General features: G+C 30.9%; 2 protein-coding genes across 6 annotated transcripts in view; one reads left to right on the forward strand and one right to left on the reverse strand.

Annotated features, from left to right (window-relative positions):
* LOC107436498 (sulfotransferase 1C2A) overlaps window positions 1-15,359 on the reverse strand; it is a 148,198-nt gene that overhangs the window by 124,662 nt on the left and 8,177 nt on the right. The window contains exon 1 of one of the 4 annotated variants that reach the window (XM_087161378.1): window positions 4,098-4,407. The exons of 2 other annotated variants lie outside the window; for them this stretch is intronic. The gene's annotated coding sequence lies outside the window, so the exon portion shown is untranslated. Of the gene's footprint in view, window positions 1-4,097; window positions 4,408-15,359 lie in introns of those variants that run through there. One more of the 4 variants, XM_087161377.1, reaches the window with a different exon arrangement.
* LOC107445793 (uncharacterized) overlaps window positions 1-15,359 on the forward strand; it is a 124,349-nt gene that overhangs the window by 93,878 nt on the left and 15,112 nt on the right. The window lies entirely within an intron of this gene.

Consider the following 15,359-nt stretch of genomic DNA (forward strand, 5'->3'; position numbering starts at 1 on the left):
CATTATTAACCTATATAAAACCATGTTAATTAATATGTTAAAAGAATGTGGAATTTTTAGCAATCGTAATTTTATTAGTGAAAATCATCTAATATTTATTATGACCAATACTTACGCTGATAAATATTAAGATAAAAAAGTAAGTTAAGGAAGAATATAAGCGAAACAAGGAGTCGGCAAATCAGTGAATGAACGAATCTGTATCGAAAATGAAAATGTATCCTATAATTAGTGATATGACTTTAGAAGACTACATATTTTTTGTTTATTTTATTAAATCATAAAAATAACCTACTTATAGCATATTTTGATAAATGCATACAGTATCATTAAAAGTGGTATACTTAATATAATCATTAAAATGCGTAATCAGCGCCAGCGATAAATTTGTATTGCATATTAACTTTCAACTAACAACTTTTGAAAACTATACAAAAAAATGTCGCTAAATATATTATCATCTCTACTGTTTATTTATCATAAGGAGTATTTTTTGATCTATTTGATGCAGAGTTGTTTTCTACAAATCAGTACTTGCTAAGTAGAATACACAAAATATAAAACACCACCTTGAAAAACGTTTGATCAAATGCTCGAATCTTCATGTTCTTTGACTCAATCTTAATGGTTCAAGGGGATATTAAGTCTGAAAAAGTATCTAAAAAAATATCGGGCTAACAAAAGCATGAATAAAAAAACATATAATATGATAAGTTAAAAATAAAAGCACGAGACAATTTATCGAACATCAAAGAGTTGTTGATTCGCAATGAGAATAGTTTTGGTTTTTTGAATTTAAGGTTGATACGAACCCGTTACAGGTTTTCCATTTATTTTGCAAGTTTATTACTAACCAGTTACGGATATTTTAATTAAATTTTACTTAGCTTTTGTGTGTTTGTCAAATAAATGTGTTTTTATAAAAAAAAAAGAACTGTTTCTTTAATGTAGCTTGATTCGTTACAGGGGTGATCTCAAATATGCTAATTAACAAGTGCAGACTATATTTTGAGTTACGAAATAGGACACAAAAGCGCCCTTTCTCTAAATATACCGTTTTATTGACGGGTTTGGATTTCTGAGCTTTTAAATAACGAAATATAGGAATTGTGGGTAACCGCAATATGGGAATTATAGTCTAGTAGGAATTATAGTCCAATAGTCTAGTCAGGAGAGTGGTTCAAAGCTTGAACCCATTAATGTTAATTTGATTTTTTGCGTATGTCGCCATATATCGAGAATATTTTAAGTGAATCGAAACATTTTTGTACAGAAATATAAAATTTGTTTATCCAAAGAAAATTTCTTGTAAAAAACAACTTTCAGTAAATATTTATTATTTTATTTGATAACAGTCGAAATAGGTTTAAGTTATAAAATTTTTTACATCATCATGATGAATATAACTTTATATGACGAAATACATAATTTGAGTGAAATAAGTCGAATAGTTTCTGAGAAATCAAACTTTGGAAAAGTTGTATTTTTAAAATTCGATTCTTTAAGAACTATTTGACCAATTTCACTCAAATTTAATATTTTGCTATGTAAAACTATATTCTTTAAGATCATGCAAAAAAATTTGTATACTTTAGAATTCGAAATTTTTTTGACTAATATTAAATAAAATAATAAAAAATAATAAATATTCATAAAAGTTATTTTCTGCATGGAATTATCTTTGGATAAACGAATTTTATGATTCATTTATCGAAATATTTTTTATTTGGATTAATATTTTTATAGTAATATTTTTAATGATATATATCATAATAATATTTTTCATAGTGTGCAAAATTTTTTTAATTTGTTTACAAAAATGTTCAAGATAAGACGAAATACGCAAAATGTAAAATTAACAGTATGGGGTCTAAACTGTGGGCCGCTCTTTTGACAAGACTAACCGTAATTCCCAGATTGCTGCTCCTCCAATAATTTGGGTTTCAGAAATCCAAATCCACCGAAAAAAAGGTATGTTTATTCAAAGAAGGTGTGTTTTGTGTCTGATTTCGCAACTTAAACTATCGTTTGCACTATATTTGAAATCACTCCCTCAGACCATTAAGATTGAGTTCTAGAACGTAAAGATCCGATCATTAGATCAAAAGTTATTAAGAGTGACCCATTTTTTTTGCGCACTGTACAATGCTAATACATTATACGTTGCTGATTATTTTCTTATATCTGGAATTTGTTTATTACATTTGGGACACCCTCTTTAAGCGCTTTTAAATTCTTTAAATCTACCACGTTAGCGAGCTTATGTCATCGTACTAGTATAATATATGTTTCCAAATATTGTATCATCTCTCGAATTCGTTTATTATTCGCACAACAGTATATGGTTCTAAATTATTCAAATAATTTATGTTGGCGTCGTGCTAATCATCTTACAAGTAGGGGAGAGTTGGATAAAACGGGATAGTCGGACAAAACGGGATACGTCGCCTAGGGACCAGACTATTACAGCTATCTAGTGGACAACGACAGAAACGTGTTATTCGACCGTGATTATATCATTCTCGGCGCGTCCCGCCTCGAGATCACTATTTGATAGAAAGTTGTAGGTCTCAGAACTTTTTTACTCTATTTTATTGCCATTTTCTACATTTACGTGAGTTGTTTTTTACATTGTACTGCGTACATATATGGGAATAAAATTCCGGTGAGTATTAAATTTAATTAACCATTTATTTGCCAATATTTTTATGTGCAGTCTATCTAATTTTCTTTTCACATTTAGGCAACAACCATGTTTGCTTCAAAAAGTGTCGGAGTCGGACAAAACGGGACACTTGTGAGTTGGATAAAACGGGATGGAGTTTTTTATGTCCCGTTTTATCCACCTATTTATTAGTTGGATTATTACGTTTTAAAATAGCTATATATTAATGTAGGCCTAGGCTTTTTAAACAACTTATTTATATTAGCTATGTATATTTGTGAAAAATTTAGTCTCTTTACATAGTAATGCAAAATTTGTTTATTAACGTTCATTATTAAGCATTTTATTTTCAACTCTAGGATTTCACATCTTTTTTTAGAACTAATTGTAATGTATTTCTCTGATGAAGACTTGAGCTTTTTTATATATAAACAATATTATTTACATATTTGCATTATTTATAATTTTATCTTTATATATATGCAAAAAATTAAACATTGTAAGCCCTATCCCGTTTTATCCAACCCAGGTATGCTAAAACGGGATATGTAAGAGTTTGGAAATAAATTTTTTTTTCTATTTCACAGTCATTAAAATTAGTTTAAAATATGTTTTTTGTGTGCTTCAATAAATGTTGTAGCTACAAAAAAAATAATGTATGGTTTTCCTTAACAGATATTCCGTAGTAAATAAAAACAATAATGGTATCCCGTTTTATCCAACTCTCCCCTACAATATATATTTCCAAATATTCCATCATTTCACTAATTCGTTTATTGTATTTTCCTATGTCACAATATACGTTGCTAAATATTTTATCATCCCTCAAATTTGTTTATTATAATTCGCACAACTTTAAATGATTCTAAATTCTACGAAACTAATACTTTGGAGTGTTTATTACCATACTAATTCAATATATGTTTCCATTTTCTGTAGCGCAATATAAGATTCTATATATTTTTCATCTCTCCAAGCTAATGTTTAAAATTTCTAAAGAATACTATTATATATATATAGTTGCTGCATATTTTCTATTATCTCTCTAATTCATTTATTATATTTTTTATAGCACAATATAAGTTGCTGAATGTCGTATCATCCTTCAAAGTTATTTACTATATTTTCCTATTATTACTTACATAAATTACACAGTTTTAATTTTTTAATCTAACATGTTGTAAAATATTTGATAACGTTTTCAACTCGTTTGTTACAAGATCTATTTTTCTATAATTCACACAACTAACGCTGCTCTGATTTTTTTAAAAAGACAATCTATTACGCTAGCGTGATAAGTCTGATACAACAAGTTTCCGGTAGGAAAAATTAAAAATATCAAATATTTCTTTAAATGTATTTTCGTGAGTAAAAACAAGTGATGAAAAGAAAGAAAAAAATACTAATGGAAATTTTTCATTCAAGAAAATACCTTATAGCACTCCGTAAGAGAGGTTACTTCAAATTCCAAACGATCATTTTACCCACTTCAGCTTTTCGAATCTGGCAACCTTCAGTTATCTGGGTCTCTAATTTCCGTTTGTTTGCGTTCCAAAGACTATTCTGAAAGAACAGTTTCTGTTCTTATCAGAAAATTGGATTTAAACGTTCTTTCTCTTTGAGGCTAACAGAACGAAAGGAGGATTAAAATGAATGGTCCAAAATTCAATGGACATGTTTATCTTGAGTTTATGGCACATAAGTTATTACTTTCGTTTCATTTTGAACGGCACCTTTAAAGTGTTTTATTTCATTAGCAAAAAAATTACGTAGGCGGATGTGGCAATCAAGGAGTAAAATATCTCTCAAGAGCATATTTTAAATGTAGTCTTTATGATTTCCTTTAATGAAAGGAAATAAAGTTTCTTTTATAAAATAAAAATAAAAACTCTAGTTTTTTTTATCAAACAAAAAATTTGGAAGGAATAGTGAACACATTTTTTCGCTTTTGTGGCAAAATTGAAATTAGTTTTTAGATTAGATTAGCGACTAGGCTAAAATTTTTATTTTTTAAAATTTAACCTGGCCGCACAGAACGTATTGCGTTTTTGAGGTCTGAATTTCCATATTTAAACTTGCCATACCAATCACGAGTGGTTTTTACAATGGCACTTTGTTCAAACACAGCAAATATGTCATGACACGAACAATTTTTGGGGTTTTAGAGCTTTGATTTTTAAGCAAAAATAAACTTGGTGCTGAAAATGTTCATTCTTCTCAACTTGACATTCTACACGGAGAAAAAGATTCTGGTAAAATTACAGTTCTGTATGGTAATGACATTTCTAGTAAAATCAACTGCAATTCTTGCTTAAAAAAACAAACTATACGGTATTTAAACCATTCATTTAGTAATTTTTCCGTTCATATGAAAGTTCTGGTTTTTGAAATTATAGTTAGTTCTTATGTGTGGTAATAAGCTCCAAGCTCTGCTTTAATATATAATGATAAAATTATTAAATTTTACCACATTTACCAAATTTTATTAAATGTTATAAAACCATATTTTATAGTTAATTTTACCAAAATCATTACTATAGCACTTCGGAAAAAAATACTGAGCTTTTTGGTGCTCCCATAGAGCCAGAAACAAGGCAAGTTTTACCATAATCTGGTAGTTTTGACCATACATTATTTCCCAGGAATTTAACATGTCTTCAGCATGAACATATATTGTAGAAGGTGTAATTTCAAGAACTTGAAATTGAAATAAATTGACTCGAACAAAAAAGCAAACCATATATTCTGGTAGAACATAACGTCCTCTTTCGAATGGTATAAAACATAATGGCAAAAAAAACATTTAATGAGATTTGGAATGTTACAATTAAAAAATAATAATAATAACTGCGGGAATTTTGCTACTAAACCAACAAAACAATTTAATGTCTTTATGTATTTAGATATATCAGCACTTCTTAGCTTAAAGGGCTACACTTACATGTCCATAAGTTCCATGGACCAAGATCTTGCTAGCAAATGTGTGATTAATGGAGGAATGGCTCCTACTCCCCGGTTTGAAAAATTTAAGAAGCTCTTATTTTCTATTTCTATTTATAGAAGAAGATTTTTCCCACTTTAGGGACTATTTTAATCTTTTTCCAAAGCATTTTGATATTACCTCTACCCAGGGACATTTTGAGTATATTGTCACTTAATCTTCCCTCGTAACCAAGCGATATATCATCTACAGCACAGAGAGCTAAATTATATCACTTATTGTAAGAGGTTAGAGCAAATTTTAAGTCGTTAATTAAAAGTAAAATCATTAATTTCTTTGAGTAAATTAGTTATTTTGCTTCGTCTAATTATAATCATAATAAAATGTGACGGGCAATGAGGTAGGTATCTATCAAGTCACACCTTGATGATATGAACCAGATTGGTAATGTTGGAGGGGCGTTTTTGAGACTCATGCAGACATTTAATTTCCACAATTCAATATTTTTATACGTTATTTTGTTGATATATTCAATAATTAGGCAATACTGATAGCTAGAAATTTTCTACAATCTGATGGTTCTCCTTTTAAATGTACTTGCCTGGGGGAGAGCTATCTGCCTTCGGAAGAACTTCTTCTAATTTGCCTTAAATTGCTTATAATAATAATGGCCATCAGTACATGCGCAAAAATATCATCATTATATCATCAATATATCATCATCATATCATTTAGAGCATGCGCATTTTTAAGTGTTCTATGACTATATTGATCAACAACACTTTTATATGGTACAGAAAATCTTTCTTTCTGCTTATATATTTGTATTTTATACTAAGATAAAATTTTGACATGATCAGAATGATTTCTGGCTCACTAGTAGTGTAAGTAATGCCTGAAGGAAAATTAGACACTTATGATAGTGTCAGAAATACGGTAGTAATCTGAGTACAGTACCGTATTCAGATTATTTTAATGTACGGTATAGACTACCGTCTAAAGAGAAAAATCATACTTAAAACGTATGAAACAAGAACAGAACAACGAGTAGTGGAGACACTATTCAGGGTTCCTAAGGAAAAAGTGCTACATGTTGCATATAGCTGATGATTATGATTAGCCAGGTTGACATTAGAGTGTTTAAAGGGAAAAATCATACTTAAAACGTATGAAACCAGAACAGAACAACGAGTAATAGAGTTAACACTGTATAGGACGAACGGTTGTGGATAAATTGAGTAAAGAGCGAACATCAATATCCGATAGATCGATACCATTGTGAAGGGTGAGAAAACATATTGATCTTCTATGTATTTATTGCTCCTCTCTATGTATTTATTGCTGCAGTATATCAGAATAAAGTAATGGGGCAGTTATTTTTGCCTCTGAAATTTGTATTAATATGCGTTGCTCTGATATCGAAGTATCTATCTTTCATTTATTTCTAAAATAAATAAGTGCTTAGGAACCAATTATGGTTCTAACTATGGTTATGAACTTACTACGTAAAACAGATCAAACCAACACTTTTAACCTGTAGTACCTGAAATGAGACAAATTTTCTTTCCGCTTCATATGGAAGAGCCTAAAACGCAACTATATATATAAATCAAGAAACAGCATGATCTTTACTGTTGTTGATAACGAAATGAGGAAGATGAAAAGTAATCAAAGAAAGCTATGAAAGCTTTTTTTTAAAGTAAAGTAACTGTATGATTACTTTTGTAATCAAAGTTTTTTTAAGTTTATATATTAAATGTTTTAAGTTTATACTTCGCATTGTTTTGTTATGAACACGCCCATCTTTAGCACGACTATCACGACACGACTTTATCACGACATTTCTAGTACCTTCCTTTATAATCCTGAATGGTGGCTCTGCTATTCAAAGCTATCAGAATCTTCTATTGTCCGCTTTTCATTTTGGCAACGCTTATTGAAGTTTAGGCAGTGAATCGAATGATTAAAGAATTGAATTCTGGTTCGGAGGAGCCATGGTTTGATCCTCGACCCCGCTAAGATCCACGCTCGTAAAATCTGTGGAATCAAAAGTCCTATGGTCGGTCTCAGCACAGTACCATGGCTACAGGAGCCTGGAGAAAATTTCTTTCCTCTTCAGATCTATGTCTAAATTGTGGAAGTGGCCTCAAAAAATTATGATGGCATGTCTTAGGATCATCCTTAGGAATGTTTCCAGACCGTTGACTATAACCCATTGTGTGGCTTTAGAGCATGGCAAATAAAATACCTTCTTATCTACCTTATTTTTGTTTTCTTTAAGTATTAATATTTGAACATACATGTAATAATTTTTAGAAAATATTCGTAGCTTTAAGCTTATGTCTATGTCACTGAAGTATGGTACAGATCAAGTATGTCTCTAACTTAAGATGAGTACATTTTTAGAGATTTTGGAGCGTGTATAAAAATAATATTTATCATAATTGAGGCAATCTTCATAAGGTGCTATAATGAATCAAATTATCGCATTTCCTAAACTCGATTGCACGATAATATGGTTCAACTTTAGGTACAACTACTTGCATATGGTGATGATGTTGATATAATTGCTTGTTCCCTTCCTGCCTTGAAAGAGGCATTTCTTGCCCTTGAGATGGGTGCAAGACAAATGGGCTTATTCGTAAATGTAGAGAAAACAAAATAGTATACGTTATTCTCAAGAAGCAGAGTCCCAGATCCCTATCTTCAAATAAATTCTTAAAGATTTGAAACAGTAAGGAGTTTTAATTACTTAGGATCAATTATTACCCTTGACAACAGAATGACTCCTGAAATAAAAAAACCGACTCTATCTGGCAAATAGGGCTGTCTATGGGCTGAGAAGATTTAGTAAATCTAGGTTTCTTTCTAGAAAAACAAAGTTTTTAATCTACAAAACTCTTGTTCGGCCAGTCTTGACACACGCTTCTGAAGCTTTGACAATAATAAAACTGGAGGAAAATTGTATCGCAATATTTGAGAGAAAGATTTTGCAGAGTATACTTGGTGGTGTAAATGAAAACAATAACTGGAGAAGGAGATTTAATTCTGAACTGTACAAGATTTATAAACAACCTGATATTATCAAATACATGAAAATAATAGAATGAATTGGATGGCCCACGTGATTCGAATGAGTGATGACAGTACAATAAAAAAGATACTGCTGTTTAAACCCACTGGAACAAGAAAGCGGGGAAGGCCGTGGCTGAGATGGGCTGACTCAGTGGAGTCTGATTTTCCTGCATTTAATGAAAAGAATTGGAGATCAAAGATAAATCGGAAGTCGCCACGGAGAAATCTTCAGAGGAAGACATTAAAATCACATTAGGCTGTCTGGTCAACTATGATGATGATGATGGTTCAACTTTAAAAAAATATATTATTCAATTAAACATTTTATGGTTGCTGCTAAGTTGCACCGTGTAACGAATCATAGCCTTAGAATTATGGTTCAAAGTTGGGCCGATTTTTCGGAGTATTTACTGTAGCAATACTTTCTGCTTAGATACATAAATTTGCAAAAACGCAAAAGTTTACTGCAATCGAATAAACCCGAAAGGTTAAGCAAAACAGCTTGCAAAGTATAATCTATCTGGATGTGAGTCATCACTAAGTCATTTTAATAGAAAATTTTGTACAAAACAAATAAAATGTTATTTAATGTAGTGAAAAGTTCGTTTATTAATATTTAAATTACATTTAAAAAAATTCAATGATAGGAATAAAAAGAATACCATGTTAAAAAATGAAGAATAAAAGAAAGGGAAGCCTTTTCGGATGCAACATTTTCAGACTAATGGAAAGGCCATTGAAAATAATGAGCTCGTTTCAAATGTTCATTATAGAAAAGATTAAAATGAAATGCTTGTTGGTAAATAGAATAATTAATTGAATAGCCTGTTAAAAAAGTAAATTAAAATTAATTAGCCCATAAAAAATAAAGAAAGGAAGTAATCGTTGTTAAAGCTTTTCTTAAAAATTGTTTTATGTTTCTGAAGAATATGATATTTATTGATTTTGTGTTTGTCTCTTGGGGAGTTTATTGATGCAGACAATGATAAACGGACAGAGGATTTTATTTTTTTCATGTTAACCTACGAAGAAGTAAATGCCCGGAAACCAATTAATGTTTTCAAATGTTTTTTTTAAAATTCATTTCATTCTTTGAAATGCGTTTCATTGAATTTAGTTTACGAATCATAAATTTTTAGGTTCTAATTATTTTTAAAACTTGAAATTCTGGAAAATTTTTAAAGATACTTACAACTTTAAAGTTTGAAAATCGGTAATTAAGTTCAATAGAACATATTCCAATTAATTAAAAGAAACAAAAAGATGCAAAAATATTAATCTAGTAAAAATAAAGCATTCCTACAACGGCCGTTGAGGGCAAGTTCATGGAGGTTAAGTCCTCCGACTAACGGCTTGTTCTAGACTTAGCAATGTGGTCATCATTGTCCACAGGCCACCTTTACTTCCCAGATGTTGGCACCCACTGATCTGAAGCTGGTTGGGCCTCAAGCCGCCACTGGGGAACGAACCTCAGTTCATGACAATAATAGTTCAGTACCTTAACAACTCCACCATCGCAGCTCATTAATTAGGTACTGAATAAATTAGGAAAGTTCTGACTAATAATTCTTCATAGGTTAACATGAAGGATGTAAAAAGCCTTTTCAATCTGAGAAGATCTTCAGCTTCAGCAATTTTTATTTTATTTCATTTTGTTTTATTTTATTTTTCTTTAAATTTTATTTTATAACGGTTGTGAAACAACCGACACAATTTTGAGTTAACAACTATCAACGATCAGCAATGTAATTAATATAAAATTTAAACTTAAAAAACAATATTTTTCAAAGAATTTTTATTTGATATTTATTTTATGTTCTATTCTACCAAAATCCGCAGAAAAATTTTGAGCGGAAAATAACAAAAATATTAAAGATGTTTAGATTAGTCCTGTGTCAACACTCGTCATTCCTACTTTAACGGATACAGATAGGAGTTTATCGAGTAAATCAAGTACTCAAAACGATTTCATTCATAAAATGTGTTAAAATAAAAGCATCAACTGAAAATTCACAACTATTATGAAAAGACCCAGCATTTTTAGGATAGCCATTACTATCTCTAAATTCGCTTCAATTCCACTCGTATGTAATTTGTTTCGATCTTACAACCTATAGGAAATGTTCGAGAAATGTTTTAGCGATGTAATTCAGAGGCAGTGACAAAGCCATCAGCAGAGATGAGATAAACGAGCTATGCCCTCACATTTATTAGTTTCTCGTTGAATGAGCGATTCGCGGGACTGTCACGTGATTCCCTGATACCCTCATTCTATTTAATCACTCTGTCCAAGTCCATTTATGTTATTGAAGCGGTGTTGCGTGAAACTGTGGTTAAGGGACACTAAAAAGGCAAATTCAATCAGAGTTGTTGGCATTTTATTATGTTTTTAAGAACACGATAAGTAGTAAAATTTCTGGTACCAGAATGGTTTTATTGTCAGATTTCGTGATATTTAAGTGTTTGATGACGTAGCACCAGATTAAAATCAAACAACTATATTGGATTGTTCGTAGAACGAAAAGCGGAAAAAAAGGTACTTTTGTAACTTTTGATCTAATCATTAGATTTCAATGGACTTTAAATAGCTCTAAGATTTAGAAGACAATTCTAAAACGTGATAACTAATTGTTGCTAATCATTATTGAAGCATTTCATGAAATCGAGGCTATGAATAAAGAACACTAAGAGGTAGATTCAATATGAAGGGAATTATTGTATTCTAAGAACATACTAAGCAAAGATTGTTGGATAAATGAACGATTATATCATAGGAAAGTTCTTGTAATAATTACTGAGATTACAGCAGATAGTTTAAACACCCAAATTAGATTGTTGCAGAAAAAAGAATTGTCCTAACTGATTTTTGATCTAATGGTATGATTTCTCTTCAGGATTTGGGCAACCATCCTCAACTGTGCTAATTAAATATTCATAATTATTATTTAATTCAGTTATTGGAGATGTGTTCTGGAATGCTAGGAGAATAGTTAAACAGCACTTTTAAGGTAAATTCAATACTCTGTTGATTAAATTGCAATACCAATTAGAGTGCCTTGAATCTCGATTTTGGCATTTATGGTTTTGTATTTTTTTCTGCTTATTTTCATTTTCTTTTTTGGAATAAAGTGTATAGTTGTGTTCTGCAAAGTCTACTTGGCTTGTGTTCGAATTCTGATTCGTAAACGTTTGTTTTTTTTCTATTCTTTAGTGGAATTGTGGGTACTTACCTTAGCTGTCCGATCAATGGTGTGGGAGGGAATTCCAATTAGGACATGGGTGTTTTTGGTATCTTTTTTTGTTGGATTGATTATATAGTATTGTTCTATGTTGCCCAATGACAAATGATTAATCCCAGAATCGAATTCTAAATGCTTTAGCCATTTGTATTACGAGTGTATCTGAACAGGATAGTAAACAAATACTGATAGAATGAGGATAGAACTACTTTAGCTCAGAAGAGCATATATCAGAGATGGTACTTTGTGCAACGAAAAGAATATACAAGCAGCGACATTCTGGTGGCTTTAACTCTAGAGGCTATGAAAATTGTAAGCGCACCACAATTGTGTACTTGCAACTCGAGAAGAAGTAAATTGTTTATGTCTCGTCTAACCCTGTGATTAAAATCAGGTTTAATTGGATGCTTGTAAGCGATTTCACGCAAGTGTGTCGAACCTGATTGGCTTCTGAATCGACACATGCTACGATTTACCTACGAGGACCACTTTACCGCTTGCAGATATCCAATTGAAGAAAATCGTTAATGACGTCTTGATAATAATTACTTAGATGTGAAACTCTTATGGTTCTGGTTTTTGTAAATAAAATTCAAACTTAAAAGCTTTAGTTTTATTTCTATTATTAGTTCATTTAAAAAAATAGCCGTCACCTAAAAAACAAAACCAGTTGAATTTGCTTGTGAAAAAAATCAATTGACTTTGTACGCCTGCACCAGCGCAATGGAAAAGTACCAATTTTTAATGTATTTTATTAATGTTTTACAAAAAAAAAAATTTTTGTTGTTTTTACGACACTTTAGAATAAACGAATACATAGATCCGGGCCTGCCAACTTTCTACGCTTTCGGGGAAAATTTCTTCTAGTGATATTTCTTCTACGTTTAATATTCTACGTATAATTATTTGATTTCTTGATCTGATTTAAAGTTATTTTCCACAGCAGTATTTATAAGTGGTTCAAAAGTTCATATGTAACACCACTTCGTTCCAGTTCCCTCGTGCGGTGACAAAGAAGTTGATAAAATTACCGAAAATTCCGAAATCTTCTATTTTTAATTGTTTACCGCTTTATACAAGTAGTCTAAACTACTCTAAACAAGTCTATTTAGTTTATACATGTCTAATCGGAGATACCAACTACTCAGCATAGTAGCTAGCAGCTCTGATAAGATATACTACTATTTATATATTTTAAAGACTCCTACTGAAAAACATTTGCTTAAAGTACAAAGACTTCATCTTTTTTAGCATAAATCTGTAAAAGCTCAATAAACTTTAAAGAGCCTTTCGCCATAACCTTAGTATACAGTAATCTTTTTAAAAATCGGGACAGCACAGAAATAAAACTAAAAGGTGATTCTTGTTTAAACACAAGCCAAACTGCGAAAACTAACGCCTCTGGTGATGTTCGATGTTCCATTAAGATTAATTACTTACGGCTGAAATGGCAGCCAAAGAAAGAATGCACCCATGAGAAAAGTCGCCATCTCATAATTTAAACAGCTATCTCAAATGGATTCTCGTTTACCTTTTTTTGCAATACTTTTACGTTGCTATCTGAAAAAGATAAAGCATTTTTATTTTTTAAAAAAGGTTTGTTTTTATTTCGTTTTTATCGCCACATGCTTTTGTCGGAGGAAAAAAGATTACTTTAATCATGTGAAATGTTTGAAAGCAATTTTTATTTTTCCTTCGCTTTATTCTTTTGAGTTCTTTATTAGCATTCCAGTGAAAGTATTTCAAAGTTATTTAAATTATGTGAGGATCGAATGCTCTAGTGATAAAATTAGAATAATTGTCGCATCAAAGAATGAATTTTAAATTTCCTGGATATTGTATTTTGATTTGAAGGGGATTAAATGAAAAATGACTCATTATTTTTTCAAAAGAGTAAACAGAATTCTTTAGATTAAGATTATTTTTCAAGTTAACTTTTCCAACAATGAATATCGATTATTTCACAGAATATAACGAGTTTATTCTTTATTTTTATTGTAATACAAGTTCACAGAACATCATTTGTTTCTAAGAATTTTATATACAAATCAAATCAGGTCCTTGAACTTATACTTCTAGCTGTCTGTGACAAAACGCATATTTTAGTTTCCATTTCAATTCTGCTTTCAAAAGTAATTAATTTTCTTAAAATAGCAAGCTTATAGCTTGCATGGCGTAAATAGGAAGATGCATGCTTATTGGAGAGTGAAGATGGCAACAGTGGTATGACTGCAAATGACGTAGTGTGGGTATCTCGATACTGATTGCTTGTTGGAACGTGGCGTTTGTTTACGTAGCAACTGTTCTTTAAATTCTATTTCGAATAAGCCAAGCCCGTCATGCATCATTCTCTTAAATGATACATTCTACATTTGTATACAAAGATTCTTTCACTATATATTTATTGCTTAACACAAAGATAGGCATGAAACCTTGTAGAACATAAACGAATTATGCATCAAAGTTGTCAGCTACACAAAACAAAAATATATCACGGTTACAATAAAATACATAAAAAAATAATAAATCTAAGTTAAGTGAAAGATGTAGAGGAGAAAGAATTGTATTTCAATAAATTCAATGCGCGATACGTTGCTGTATTTAATTAACTTCATATTCATTTTTCTACTTATGCGGAGAAACTTAACTCGACTTTAACTCCATTTTGCTTATAAATGATCAGCTGGAGCTGACGTCATAGGTCACGTGTGTGGGTATCTGTAATCTTCTTCTTGAAGTGCAAGTACCCAATTGTTTCAAGATAAAAGAAAAGCAATGAAAGCTCTAGTAGCAGGTGGAACGGACGGGTGATGAATTGCAGCTGATGAGACTAGCAATTTTTGTCCATCTCTTTCTTGAGTTCAACGCTTAATTTTATTTTATTTTCTACAATTAAGAATAATGGCGACAACTTTTGAAATTACAGGCAAAATGTGACTATTCAAGAAGACACAGAAAGCTAGAAAGTTTTCATGAAATAAAAAAATGTGGCTTTACCAAACTATACTGGCATGACGTAACCAAATTTAATGGAACTAAAGGTTTTTAAACTACATACGGAGATGTGAATATCGCTGGTCATTTCCTTGGAGATGAACCAGGGTAGAGAGGAAGTTAAAAACCCAACCATCTATAATCAGACGATGTTCTTATAAGGCACGAGTTCCATTCCTTTTAAAACAAAGACATTTTTTTAAAATTTTTTTGAAATACTAAATTTTCACCAGATTTTAATTATCTTCCTTTTTTATTTTAATAAATGTCATGTTGTTTAAGCTTTTCCATCTTTATGGAATCACGCAACACAAGAATTACATAACAAAATTGCTGCTGATGACGAAATCATGAAAGTTAATCGAATAATTTCGACGTATATAGCTGTGCAAGTGTAGAGCTCTCTATCAAAGTGAAAGAAAGGTGCAACCACCGACCGTCACTG

This window comes from Parasteatoda tepidariorum, chromosome 4 (assembly GCF_982258835.1).
Source record: "Parasteatoda tepidariorum strain Cologne lab strain chromosome 4, Ptep-v5.0, whole genome shotgun sequence".
NCBI lineage: Eukaryota > Metazoa > Arthropoda > Arachnida > Araneae > Theridiidae > Parasteatoda > Parasteatoda tepidariorum.